At 43.6% G+C, this 12,985-nt stretch overlaps 1 non-coding gene across 1 annotated transcript; it reads left to right on the plus strand.

The window, feature by feature from the left end:
• The first annotated feature begins 439 nt into the window (after positions 1 to 439).
• Positions 440 to 577, plus strand: LOC119927722. The gene has a single exon (XR_005450699.1). It is a non-coding gene; the product is annotated as a small nucleolar RNA SNORA7 (small nucleolar RNA).
• Positions 578 to 12,985: the final 12,408 nt, after the last annotated feature.

A 12,985-nucleotide genomic window follows, 5' to 3' on the forward strand; every position in this document is an offset into this window, starting at 1 on the left:
ACTTGGGAAGTCCAAGTTGGCAACATATAGAGATGGTCCCTACCCAACAGTGGGCTCGCAGTCTAGAAGGGGGAGACAGAGAACAAAACATATTAACAAAATAAAATAAATAGAATAAATATGTACAAATAAAATAAATAAATAAATAAATAAGCACTGTGAAGGTTACAAGGTGATCAGGTTGTCCCACGGGTGGCTCACAGTCTTCATCCCCATTTTACAGATGAGGGAACTGAGGCCCAGAGAAGTTAAGTGACTTGCCCAAAGTCACACAGCTGACAATTGGTGGAGCCAGGATTTGAACCCCTGAGCTCTGGCTCCCAAGCCTGTTCTCTTTCCATTGAGCCATGTTGTAAAGCTGTTGAGGATAAGAGGCCAGAGAAAGTAGGATTTTCATTTTGTCAGTAGCAGGGAAAATGGTATCTGTAGGAGATACTTCCCCCTCTCAGGATTGCACCTGGAGAGTTTCCAGTACTCAACCAGTTTCAACTTTGGGAGGGAAAGTCAAGCAGAGGCCTATCCATTCCATTCCTAGCTTGGCCAGTGTCTAGTGAGTGGAAAGTGATCTGCGACAAATCAAAAATTCACCCATGCTGAGCTGCAGAGGCGTGGGAGAGAGTCAAGGGCAGAGACTCAAGTTTACTGCAGGGAAGAAGGCAATGGCAAACCACTTCCACATTTTTACCAAGAAAACACTATGGATCCACTACCAGAATGATTGCAGGTAGAAATGAGATAACCAGTATGGACACAGTCCCTGTCCCACATAGGGCTCACAATCTAAATTCCCATCTTACAGGTGAGGTAAATGAGGCACAGAGAAGTTAATTGACACACAGGACACAGGTTACCTGGCAGACAAATGGAGGATTCGGGATTAGAACCCAGGTCTCCTGACTCTTGGGCCCATGCTCTTTCTACAAGGCCTCACTGCTGAGGTTCTTGGATTACTTCGGACAGCATGGCTGGCAGGGTCAAAGCCAAAGGTCTGTCTGCTCCAATCTCCATTGCCAGTGGAGCAAAGCAGGCACATTTCAGTAACGTTGCCCCTTCTGACTTTATCATCATCATCATCATCATCATCAATCGCATTTATTGAGCGCTTACTGTGTGCAGAGCACTGTACAAAGCGCTTGGGAAGTACAAGTTGGCAACATATAGAGACAGTCCCTACCCAACAGTGGGATCACAGCCTAAAAGGGGGAGACAGAGAACAAAACCAAACATACCAACAAAATAAAATAAATAGAATAGATATGTACAAGTAAAATAAATAAATAAATAGAGTAATAAATATGTACAAACATATATACATATATACAGGTGCTGTGGGGAAGGGAAGGTGGCAAGATGGGGGGATGGAGAGGGGGATGAGGGGGAGAGGAAGGAAGGGGCTCAGTCTGGGAAGGCCTCCTGGAGGAGGTGAGCTCTCAGTAGGGCCTTGAAGGGAGGAAGAGAGCTAGCTTGGAGGATGGGCAGAGGGAGGGCATTCCAGGCCCGGGGGATGATGTGGGCCGGGGGTCGACGGCGGGGCAGGCGAGAACGAGGCCTAATGGTGAGGAGATTAGCAGCAGAGGAGCAGAGGGTGCGGGGTGGGCCGAAGAAGGAGAGAAGGGAGGGGAGATAGGAGGGGGCGAGGTGATGGACAGCCTTGAAGCCCAGGGTGAGGAGTTTCTGCCTGATGCGCAGATTGATTGGTAGCCACTGGAGATTTTTGAGGAGGGGAGTAATATGCCCAGAGTGCTTCTGGACAAAGATAATCCGGGCAGCAGCATGAAGTATGGGTTGAAGTGGAGAGAGACACGAGGATGGGAGATCAGAGAGAAGGCTGATGCAGTAGTCCAGATGGGATAGGATGAGGACTTTACCTTGCTATTTTATTACTACAACCGAGTCCTCGCACTTTGCTCTTCTAATGTCAACCTACTTAGTCTCTGTACCTCAATCTCATCTATCTCACCCCTGACTTCTCGCTCACATCCTCCTCTGGCCTGAAACGTGCTCCCTCTTCATATCCGACTGATGGTCATTCTACACCTTCTAAACCTTATTAAAAGCATATCTTCTTCAGGATGCCTTCCCTGACTAAGCCCTTGTTCCCTCTTCTTCTACTCCCTTCTGTGTCACCCTTGCACTTGGATTTGCACCCTTTATTCACCCCTCCCTCAGCCCCACAATAATAATAATAATAATAATGTTGGTATTTAAGTGCTTACTATATGCCAATCAATCAATCAATCGTATTTATTGAGCATTTACTGTGTGCAGAGCAAGCGCTTGAGAAGTACAAGTTGGCAACGTATAGAGACAGTCCCTACCCAACAGTGGGCTCACAGTCTAAACAGTCTAAGCGCTGGGGTAGATACAAGGTAATCAGATTGTCCCATGTGGGGCTCACAGTCTTCATCCCCATTTTACAGATGAGGGAACTGAGGCCCAGAGAAGTTAAAAGTGACTTGCCCAAAGTTACACAGCTGACTAGTGGTGAAGCGGGATTAGAACCCATGACCTCTGACTCCCAAGCCCGTGCTCTTTTCACTAAGCCACGCTGCTTCTCCACTTCTGTCCATACCCATTATTTATTTATTTAGATTAATGTCTGTCTCCTCCTCTAAACTTTAAGCTCGTCGTGGGCAGGGCATGTGTTTTCCAACTCTGTTATATTCTCCCAAGCGCTTAGTACAGTGCTCTATATACAGTAAGTACTAAAGAAATACAATTGATTGTTTGACTGATTGTTGGGTATTTGTCCTGATCGCAGGACACCTGATATGTCCTCCATGAGAAGCAGCATGAAAAGAAGCAGTGGAAAGAGCCTAGTCTTTGGAGTCAGAGGTCATGAGTTCAAATTCTGACTCCATCAATTGTCCGCTGTGTAACTTTGGTCAAGTCACTTAACTTCTCTGGGCCTCAGTTCCCTCATCTGTAAAATGGGGATGAAGATTGTGGCCCCGTTTGGGACAACCTGATCATTTTGTAACCTCCCCAGCACTTAGAACAGTGCTTTGCACATAGTAAATGCTTAATAAATGCCATCATTATTTTTATCACGTTCAATTTCTTCTTTGCATCCATGCTGGGAGATGTAACAGGAGTTACAGTCATTTGAATATACTTCTGCCCTTCTAGGAAACTCTTCCAATTCAATAGTTTTCAAGCTTAAGCATTCAAGAGACACCCTTAAGATGGTTTCAAAAACTGCTCCTTCCCCCCTTTAGACTGTAAGCTCATTGTGGGCAGGAAATGTGTCTACCAACTCTGTTACATTGCTATATTTCACTCCCTCAAGTGCTTAGTACAATGCTCTGCACACAGTAAGTGCTCAGTAAATACCATCGATTGATTGAACTGCTGGCTGTAAACTGATTATATGAATCAACTGGGTGATAATAATAATAGTAATAATAATTGTAGTGTTTGTCAAGCATTTACTATGTGTGATGATGATGGCATTTATTAAGAGCTTACTATGTGCAAAGCACTGTTCTAAGCGCTCGGGTGGTTACAAGGTGATAAAGTTGTCCCATGGGGAGCTCACAGTCTTAATTCCCATTTTACAGATGAGGGAATTGAGGCACAGAGAAGTTAAGTGACTTGCCCAAAGTCATGCAGCTGACAATTGGCGGAGTCAGGATTTGAACCCATGATCTCTGGCTCCAAAGCCCGTGCTCTTTCCACTGAGCCACACTGCTTCTCTGCAGCACCATTGTACCAAGTGCTAATGTGTGAGGCATTGTACTAAGTGCTGGGTAGTTATAAATTGAATGGGTTGGACACAGTAACTGACCCATATAGGCCTCGTGGCCTTAATCTGTTTTTTAGCAGAAAGGGCATGGGTTGTGGGTTCTAATCCCAGCTCTGCCATTTCCCACTGTTGGGTAGGGACCATCTCTATATGTTGCCAACTTATACTTCCCAAGCTCTTAGTACAGTGCTGTGCACACAGTAAGCACTCAATAAATACGATTGAATGAATTTGTCAGCTGTGTGACTTTAGGCAAGTCACTTTACTTCTCTGTGCCTCAGTTACCTCATCTGTAAAATGGGGATTAAGACTGTGAGCCACGAGTGGGACAGCCTGATTACCTTGTATCTACCTCAGCACCTACCCCAGAGCTTGGCACATAGAAAACAGTAACAAAAAATACAGTTGTCATTATCATTACCATTATTCTTATCATTGGTCAGGAGGTGAAACGGTAATATCATCATCATCATTATCAATCGTATTTATTGAGCGCTTACTATGTGCAGAGCACTGTACTAAGCGCTTGGGAAGTACAAATTGGCAACGTATAGAGACAGTCCCTACCCAACAGTGGGCTCACAGTCTAAAAGGGGGAGACAGAGAACAACACCAAACATACTAACAAAGTAAAATAAATAGAATAGATATGTACAAATAAATAAAATAAATAAATAGAGTAAAAAAAAGATGTACAAACATATATACATATATACAGGTGCTGTGGGGAAGGAATATGAGGCTACTGAAGTGTCAGCCTGTGCTGCGGCATGACTCCCAATGAAACTATCTTAGCATCTAACTTGAACCCCAAAATTGACGGTGGAAAACTAATTCCAATCAATCAATTGAATCGAGGGTATTTATTGAGCACTTGATGTGCGCAGAACACTGAATCAAGTATTTGGGAGAGTACAAAACAACAGAGTTGGTAGACATATTTCCTGCCCGCAAGGAATTTACAGTCTAGAGGGGGAAGCAAATAATAAAATAAATTATGGATATGTATATAAGTGCCATGGGAATGAAAGTGTGATGAATATCGAGTGCTTAAATGGCAACAAAGTGCTTTCACACGGTAATGCTCAATAAAAATGATGGATTGATTGAGGTGTATAAGCAATGCAAAAGGGAGAGGGAGTAGGGGAAAAGAGGGTTTAATTGGGGAACACCTCTGGGAGGAGATAGGATTTTAATAAAGCTTTGAAGGTGGAGAGTGTGGTGGTCTGTCATACATATTTACTGTTCTATTTGTTGTGTTAATGATGTGCATCTAGCTTTATTTCTATTTATTCTGATGACTTGACACCTGTCCACATGTTTTGTCTTGCTGTCTGTCTCCCCCTTCTAGACTGTGAGCCTGTTGTTGGGTAGGGACCATCTCTGTATGTTGCCAACTTGTACTTCCCAACACTTAGTACAGTGCTATGCACACAGTAAGCACTCAATAAATGATTGAATGAATGAATGAATAATAATTATTATTATTATTGTTCTTGTTAAGTGCTTACAATGTACCAAGCACTGTTCTGAGCACTGGGGTAGACACAGGGTAATCAGGTTGTCCCACGAGGGGCTCACACTTTTAATCCCCATTTTACAGATGAGGTAACTGAGGCACAGATAAATTAAGTGGTTTACCCTAGGTCACACAGCAGACAAGTTGCAGAGGTGGGATTAGAACCCACTTCCTGTGACTCCTAAACCCGTGTTCTTTCCACTAAGCCACGCTGCTGAGAGTTTCGGGTCAGAAGGAGGACAAGGACTAGACTACCCTGTGAGCCCACTGTTGGGTAGGGACCGTCTCTATATGTTGCCAACTTGTACTTCCCAAGCGCTTAGTACAGTGCTCTGCACACAGTAAGTGCTCAATAAATGCGATTGATTGATTGATTGATTAATGTAGTCTCCCAAGAGCTTAGCCCAGTGCTGTGCCCACAGTAAGTGCTCAATAAATATGAGCCAAGCACATTTTGGTGGCTTTTTTTGCTTCAGAGAGGGAGAACACGGGTTCCCGTAGGTTTTGATTTCTAGACTTCTAGACTGTGAGCCCGCTGTTGGAGCTGGAGCTCAAGAGCCTGGATTCTCCAGTGGGGGACACGTCCCGTCTTCGCAGTCCGAGCTCACGCCCCTTGTCCCGCTCCCATTTTGTGTGGCTCCCTTTTTTGAAATGTTGTTAGCACTTACCCTGAACCAGGCTCTGTTCTATGTACTGGTGTAGATTCAAGCTCAGCAGGTTGGACATGGTCCAAGTGCCACAGTCTTAACCCCATTTTGTATATATATATACACATATATGTCCTGTATATATGTTTGTACATATTTATTACTCTATTTTACTTGTACATATCTATTCTATTTATTTTATTCTGTTAATATGTTTGGTTTTGTTCTCTGTCTCCCCCTTCTAGACAGTGAGCCCACTGTTGGGTAGGGACCGTCTCTAGAGGTTGCCAACTTGGACTTCCCAAGCGCTTAGTACAGTGCTCTGCACACAGTAAGCGCTCAATAAATACGATTGATGATGATGACAGGGAATGTTTCTATTACATTGCTATCTGTACTCTCCCAGGTGCTTAGTACAGTGCTCTGCACACAGTAAGTGCTCAATAAATATGATTGAATGAATGAATACTACTACTAATAATAATAATGGTACCTGTTGAGCCTTACTATGTGCCAAGCACTGTTCTAAGTGCTGGGGTAGAAACAAATCAATCACCTTGGACACCGTCCCTGTCCCACAGGGGACTCACACTCTTAATCCCCATCTTCCAGATGAGGTAACTGAGGCCCAGAGAAGTGAAGCAACTTGCCAACAGTCACACAGCAGACAAGTGGCAGAGCTGAGGTTAGAATCCAGCTCCTTCTGTCTCCCATGCCCATGCTCTATCTACTAAACCACCCTTCTTCCCTGGATGATCTGGGCTGATAATATCACTGATCGATTGTTAAGTCTGAAGGAAACGGAGACGATGAACCAAGGACACCATTTCCAGAACCCAAAATCTCTATTGGGAACACACAGCAGACAAGTGATGAAGTGGGGAATAGAACCCAGGTCAGAAGGACTCCCAAGCCCATGCTCTTATCCACTAAGCCACACTGCTTCTCAACATCTGTCTAGTTTTAACAAAAACGTATTCTTGATACAGGACAATAATGATAATTTTAGAGTGGCAAAAGCCATTGGAAAAAGCAGTTTTCCCAACAGTGAGAAGCTAATTCTTGGCAAAGAATACGACCCTCATATTCGGAAACGTGGATCTCCCTTTGAGAATCACCCCTTTTCGCTCCCCACACTGGGACCGTCCTTTCTGATATCTCTGATCATTACCTGGGAATTGGATTCAAAGTTTTTCAGGGATGAACGCTCGATTGGCTCTCTAAAGAGGAATCACCTGCTCTTATCTCATCCTTCTAATCCCAAGCCTGAAGCCCCCGTGGTTGTTCTTGAACAACCGAGGATATGGGCAGGAAATGCACAAATCACTAATCATCCAGATACATGTCTCCCTGGAACACTCCATTAGGAAGGCAATAAAAAATGATGGTGTTTTTGAGTACGGCATCAGTATATATATATTGAAGATAGTTTTACAGTTGAACATGTTATTATGTTTATGTCTAGCAGTTATAGTAATGTTTTCCTGTTTAGCTCTGACAAACTACAAAAGGATACAGTGGTGGCAAACTGATTAGAGGTATTTCATATACTACTTATTTCACCAGATGGATAGTGGAGGGGAGTCCACATAAAAACCACACAAAAATATACTCCTAGAGAAGCATTCATTCAATGGTATTTATTAAGCGCTTACTGTGTGCAAAGCTCTATACTTAGCACTTGGGAGAGGACAGCATTGTATAGTAGGTAGAGCCCGGGCCTGGAAATCAGAAGGTCATGGGTTCTAATTCTTGCTCTGCTGCTTATCTGCTGCATGACCTTGGGCAAGTCACTTTACTTCTCTGTGCCTCAGTTACCTCTTCTGTAAAATGGGGATTTTTACAGACTGGGAGCCCTTAGTGGAACGAGGATTGCATCCAACCTGATTACTTTGTATCATCTACAGCGCTTAGAACAGTGATTGGCACATAGTAAGCACTTAACAAATACCATTGTTATTATCATTATTATTATTGTGTTCTATTGCCCTGGTATGGAAACAAATTTAAACACCCAAACTTCAACCCATTTAAAAAAACCTTTTCCGTGTAATGGTGAAACCGTCTCCTTGTGCGTGTTTCTATCATGGCACCTCACTGCTCTTCACTGCTGGCAAAAATCCTAGCCAAAAATCATTCTGGATCAACTACAAAGAATAGAATTAGCGATGTACTCCCGGAATCCTAGTGTGGTTTTAGGCTAGCACTTGATACAATGAAGCAGCATGGCTCATTGGAAAGAGCCCAGGCTTTGGAGTCAGAGGTCATGGGTTCAAATCCCGGCTCCACCAATTGTCAGCTGTGTGACTTTGGGCAAGTCACTTAACTTCTCTGGGCCTGAGTTACCTCATCTGTAAAATGGGGATTAAGACTGTGAGCCCCAAGAGAGACAACCTGATCACCTTGTATCCTGAACAGTGCTTTGCACATAGTAAGCACTTAACAAATGCCATCATTATTATTATTATTATTATCAGATACAGAAGGAGTGCAAGGACCCATAACATTTCTCTATGATATCTGTGAATCTTACAAAAGTATTTGCCATCCATAGGAGACCGGGCCCTGGCAGCTACTCACCAATGGGGTCCAGAGGGCAGCTCTAATCAGTTTTAATTAATGGATGGTGGTCCCTCACCCCAAATGTACCACCTGGGATCTGCTAAATGAAGCCACATCTGAGCCTAGTGATCAGGCGATCACCCCTTCCCCAGCCTGGCTCAGTTCATGGAGCTGGATGATTCCATCGGGATAGGGGTACGGGGGTGATGAGGGAGGAAGCAGGAAACCATGGAGAGGCAGGAGGGGGGCAAAAGAGGGGCTCCTTATCAGCACAGTCATCCTGTCTGCCCTAATCCAGGCATGATTGTAGATGCTTGCAATCCAGTCCCTTGGCTTCACCTGATGATGATGATTACAGTATTTGTTCAGTGCTTACTATGTGTAAAGCACTGTTCTAAGTGCTGGGGAGGATACAAGGTGATCAGGTTGTCCCACGTGGGGCTCACAGTCTTAATCCCATTTTACAGATGAGGTAACTGAGGCACAGAGAAGTTAAGTGGCTTGCCTAAGGTCCTACAGCTGACAAGTGGTAGAGCTGGGATTCGAACCCATGACCTCTGACTCCAAAGCCCGGGCTCTTTCCACTAGCCACCCTACACCTGCCTGCAAAGCCCTACCGAGAGCTCACCTCCTCCAGGAGGCCTTCCCAGACTGAGCTCCCTCCTTCCTTTCCTCCTCCTCCCCATCCCCCCTCCTTACCTCCTTCCCCTCCCCACACCACCTGTATATATGTATATATGTCTGTACGTATTTATTACTCTATTTATTTATTTATTTTATTTGTACATATTTATTTTATTTTGTTAATATGCTTTGTTTTGTTGTCTGTCTCCCCCTTCTAGACTGTGAGCCCGCTGTTGGGTAGGGACCGTCTCTATATGTTGCCGACTTGTACTTCCCAAGTGCTTAGTACAGTGCTCTGCACACAGTAAGCGCTCAATAAATATGATTGAATGAATGCAAAACACACACACAAACACACACACATATTCTCTCTCTCTCTCTCTCTCTTTCTCCTCCCCTCCACCCCATATGTTCCTTAATACATTCTACAATTTGCTATGACCGAATTACTATTCCTGTGGAAAGTCTGAACTGAAAAAATAAATGTAAAGACCACGCATTTGCCCATTCAAATAATACAAAGGGAAATCATACACACACAAATAATATACAGAGAAAGCAGTGTGGCTTAATGGACAGAGGATGAGCCTGGGTGTCAGAAGGACCTGGGTTCTAACCCCGCTCCACCACGTATCTGTGAGCCCGTTGTTGGGTAGGGACCGTCTATATGTTCCCGGCTTGTACTTCTCAAGCGCTTAGTGCAGTGCTCTGCACACAGCAAGCGCTCAATAAATATGATTGAATGAATGTCTGCTGTGTGATCTTGGGCAAGTCATTTAACTTCTCTGGGCCTCAGTTACCTCATCTGTAAAATGGGGACTAAGACTGTGAGCCCCGCATGGGACAACCTGATAACCTTGTATCTATCCCAGCACTTAGAACAGTGCTTTGCACATAGTAAGAGCTTAACAAATACTATTATTATTATTATTATATGTTCCTTAATAAATTCTACAATTTGTTAAGGCCGAATTATGATTCCTGTGGAAAGTCTGAACTGAAAAAATAAACATAAAGAACACGCATTTGCCCATTCAAATAATACACAGAGAAATAATACACACACAAATAATATACAGAAAAACAGCGTGGCTTAGTGGACAGAGGAGAGGCCTGTGAGTCAGAAGGACCTGGGTTCTAATCCCGCTCCACCACATGTGTGTGAGCCCATTGTTGGGTAGGGACCGTCCCTATATGTTGCCGACTTGTACTTCCCAAGCGCTTAGTACAGTGTTCTGCACACAGTAAGCGCTCAATAAATATGATTAAATAAGTGAATGAATGAATGAATACACTATGTAGATTTCTTGCAACTTTTCCCCAAAAACATATTTGCCTCTTTGTAAGGAACAGGGCTCTCTCCACACATAATAATATTCACCTAGCTGCGGCTCCCCCATTCCATTCCATGTGTGTTTTTAAAAGCAAAGAGAGCACAATTCTCAATCCTTTATTATTTCCAGATTTCCTAATTAAATTCCTTCAATCGTGTCAAAGGCATATTTTATCGCTTAGAATATTAAAGCAGTCTTTTGTGAGAACAAAGTAAATCAGAAAAATTACCAAAGAATTTAAAGAAGTGTTTTCTACGTTCAGATGGCTTCAAAGTAATCAAATGGAATTCATCAAACTTTAAATAAAAATTGGTTCTATCAAAGGAAACCAGCCTAAGAAACATCATGCAGAAAGACGTACCCCTGAAAAGATGTGGTTCCTTTCGTTTTCTTTGAACGCAACACCTTCAAGTTCAAGACGGCATGATTTTATTGCTTGTACAGAAGCAGAGTCAAGCAAGCAACAGCACAACCAGAAAGCCAGCTGAAGGTCGTCAGTGAAACCTGGATGAAACATAAACTAAAATGCTTTTAACAACGAGCCATTCACACTGTGCACAAACTGAAAATGTGAGGCCTCCATACCTTTCACTGGCCTTGAAAATAATAATAATTCTTATGGTATTTGTTAAGTGTTTACTATGTGCCAAGCACTGTTTAAAGTTCTGGGGTACATACAAGTTTATCAGGTCAGACACAGTCCTTGTCTCCCATATAGGGCTTCCTATAGATAGGAAGGAGTAGGATTTAATCCCCACGAGAAAACCGAGGCCCAGAGGAGTCAAGGGACCTGTCCAAGGTCACACCACCGCAGAACTAACAAACAAAAGTAGCACAAAAGCCCAACCCCACTGCCAGTTTGCCCCACTCTGCCCCATTTTCATTTCCCCACTATCCTGACCACTCATTGTAGACCTGTCCCTTACTCCTCTTTAAGGAGCTTGAGTGATGAAACACCACTGTAGCTAGTGCATATTTCTTAGAGTGTGGATAAACTTGCATCTGGCGGCCCACAAAGAAAGGCCCCAGTCCACTTTGGATGCAGAGGATGGAAGTTAAATTTTGTCAGATTTCTTCATATTTCCCAGATTGGCGCCTTCCTCTCAATCCACGTAGTCACCATCTTGTTCAGACATTTTTCATGTCCCAGCTTGACTACTGAATCAGCCTCTTCACTGTCTCCCGACCTGTAGCCTCTCTCCTCTCCTCTCCACTTCACGCTGCATTCTGCTGACCAGTTCATCTTTCTACAAGGCCCACAACTTCCCACTCCGCAAAAATCTTGAACAGTTACCCCTGCTTCTCCTCATCCAGCAGAAACCCCTGACCATTCGGCCGTCACCCCTTAAGTTCCCAGGTACTCACCCCATCCCCACAATACTTCACATAAATACTCCTATTCTTTATTTTTCCTATCCCTATTCTATTTTAATGCCTGCCCCCCGCCCCGAAAATTGTAAGCTCCTCATGGGCAGGGAGTGTGTCTACCAACTCTGTTATTCTGTACTTTTCCAAGTGCTTAGTATGGTGCTCTGCACACTGTAAGTGTTCAACAAATACCATTGATTTATTGGCTTTCAAGCATTCCATACTGTGTGCTCTGAACACAGTAAGCGCTCAATTAATACGATTGATGATGATTCCATCACTATCTCCTGTTTCCTTGTCCTCTTCTTTGTGCCCCACCAACACACGTCCCCATTTGGACACAATAGTAGGTGGTAAAAATGAGCCATCCTGGCCCAAATTTTAAGCATCTGGCTAGAGGTCTCCCGGATATTTTAGCCTGAGGGGTTCAGGGCCCAGGGTCCCTAGTCCTAACCCCACAGGGGGCTCCATGTGATTTTGGGGGTCCTTCTCTGAGTAATGGAAGTCTCCAAGAGACTCACTTGATCCAGCCTCCATTTCAGAGAAGTGGTAGATCCGGGATTAGAGCCCAGCTCCTGAGTCCCAGGCCCGTGCTCTATCCCTAGACCACTCTACTTCTCTAAACTCTTGCCCCTGATTCCATGAATATATATATATATATATTCCATGAATATATATATATTCCATGAATATATATATATTCCATGAATATATATATATTCCATGAATATATATATATATATATATATATATATATACCTAAAAAAAAAACCCAAAATCAAGTATTTTTATCTTGAACTGTTGTGCGCATTCATTCATTCATTCAAGCATATTTATTGAGCGCTTACTGTGTGCAGAGCACTTTACTAAGTGCTTGGGAAATACAAGTTGGCAACATATAGAGACGGTCCCTACCCAACAACAGGCTCACAGTCTAGAAGGGGGAGACAGATATGTTCAAAAGTGTATGACTGTGTCCATGAGCTTGAAAATACACATAAAGTGTAAAGACAGGCTCTCCTGGAGTTTTATTTGGGGGAAAGGCAGTAGATAGAACTTGGACCTGAGAGTCAGAAAGTCATGGGTTCTAATCTCAGCTCTGCCACTTGTTGCTGTGTGACCTTGGGCAAGTCACGTCACTTCGCTGGGCCTCAGTTACCTCATCTGGAAAATGGGGATTGAGACT

The sequence above is a fragment of the Tachyglossus aculeatus genome, chromosome 4 (assembly GCF_015852505.1).
Source record: "Tachyglossus aculeatus isolate mTacAcu1 chromosome 4, mTacAcu1.pri, whole genome shotgun sequence".
NCBI lineage: Eukaryota > Metazoa > Chordata > Mammalia > Monotremata > Tachyglossidae > Tachyglossus > Tachyglossus aculeatus.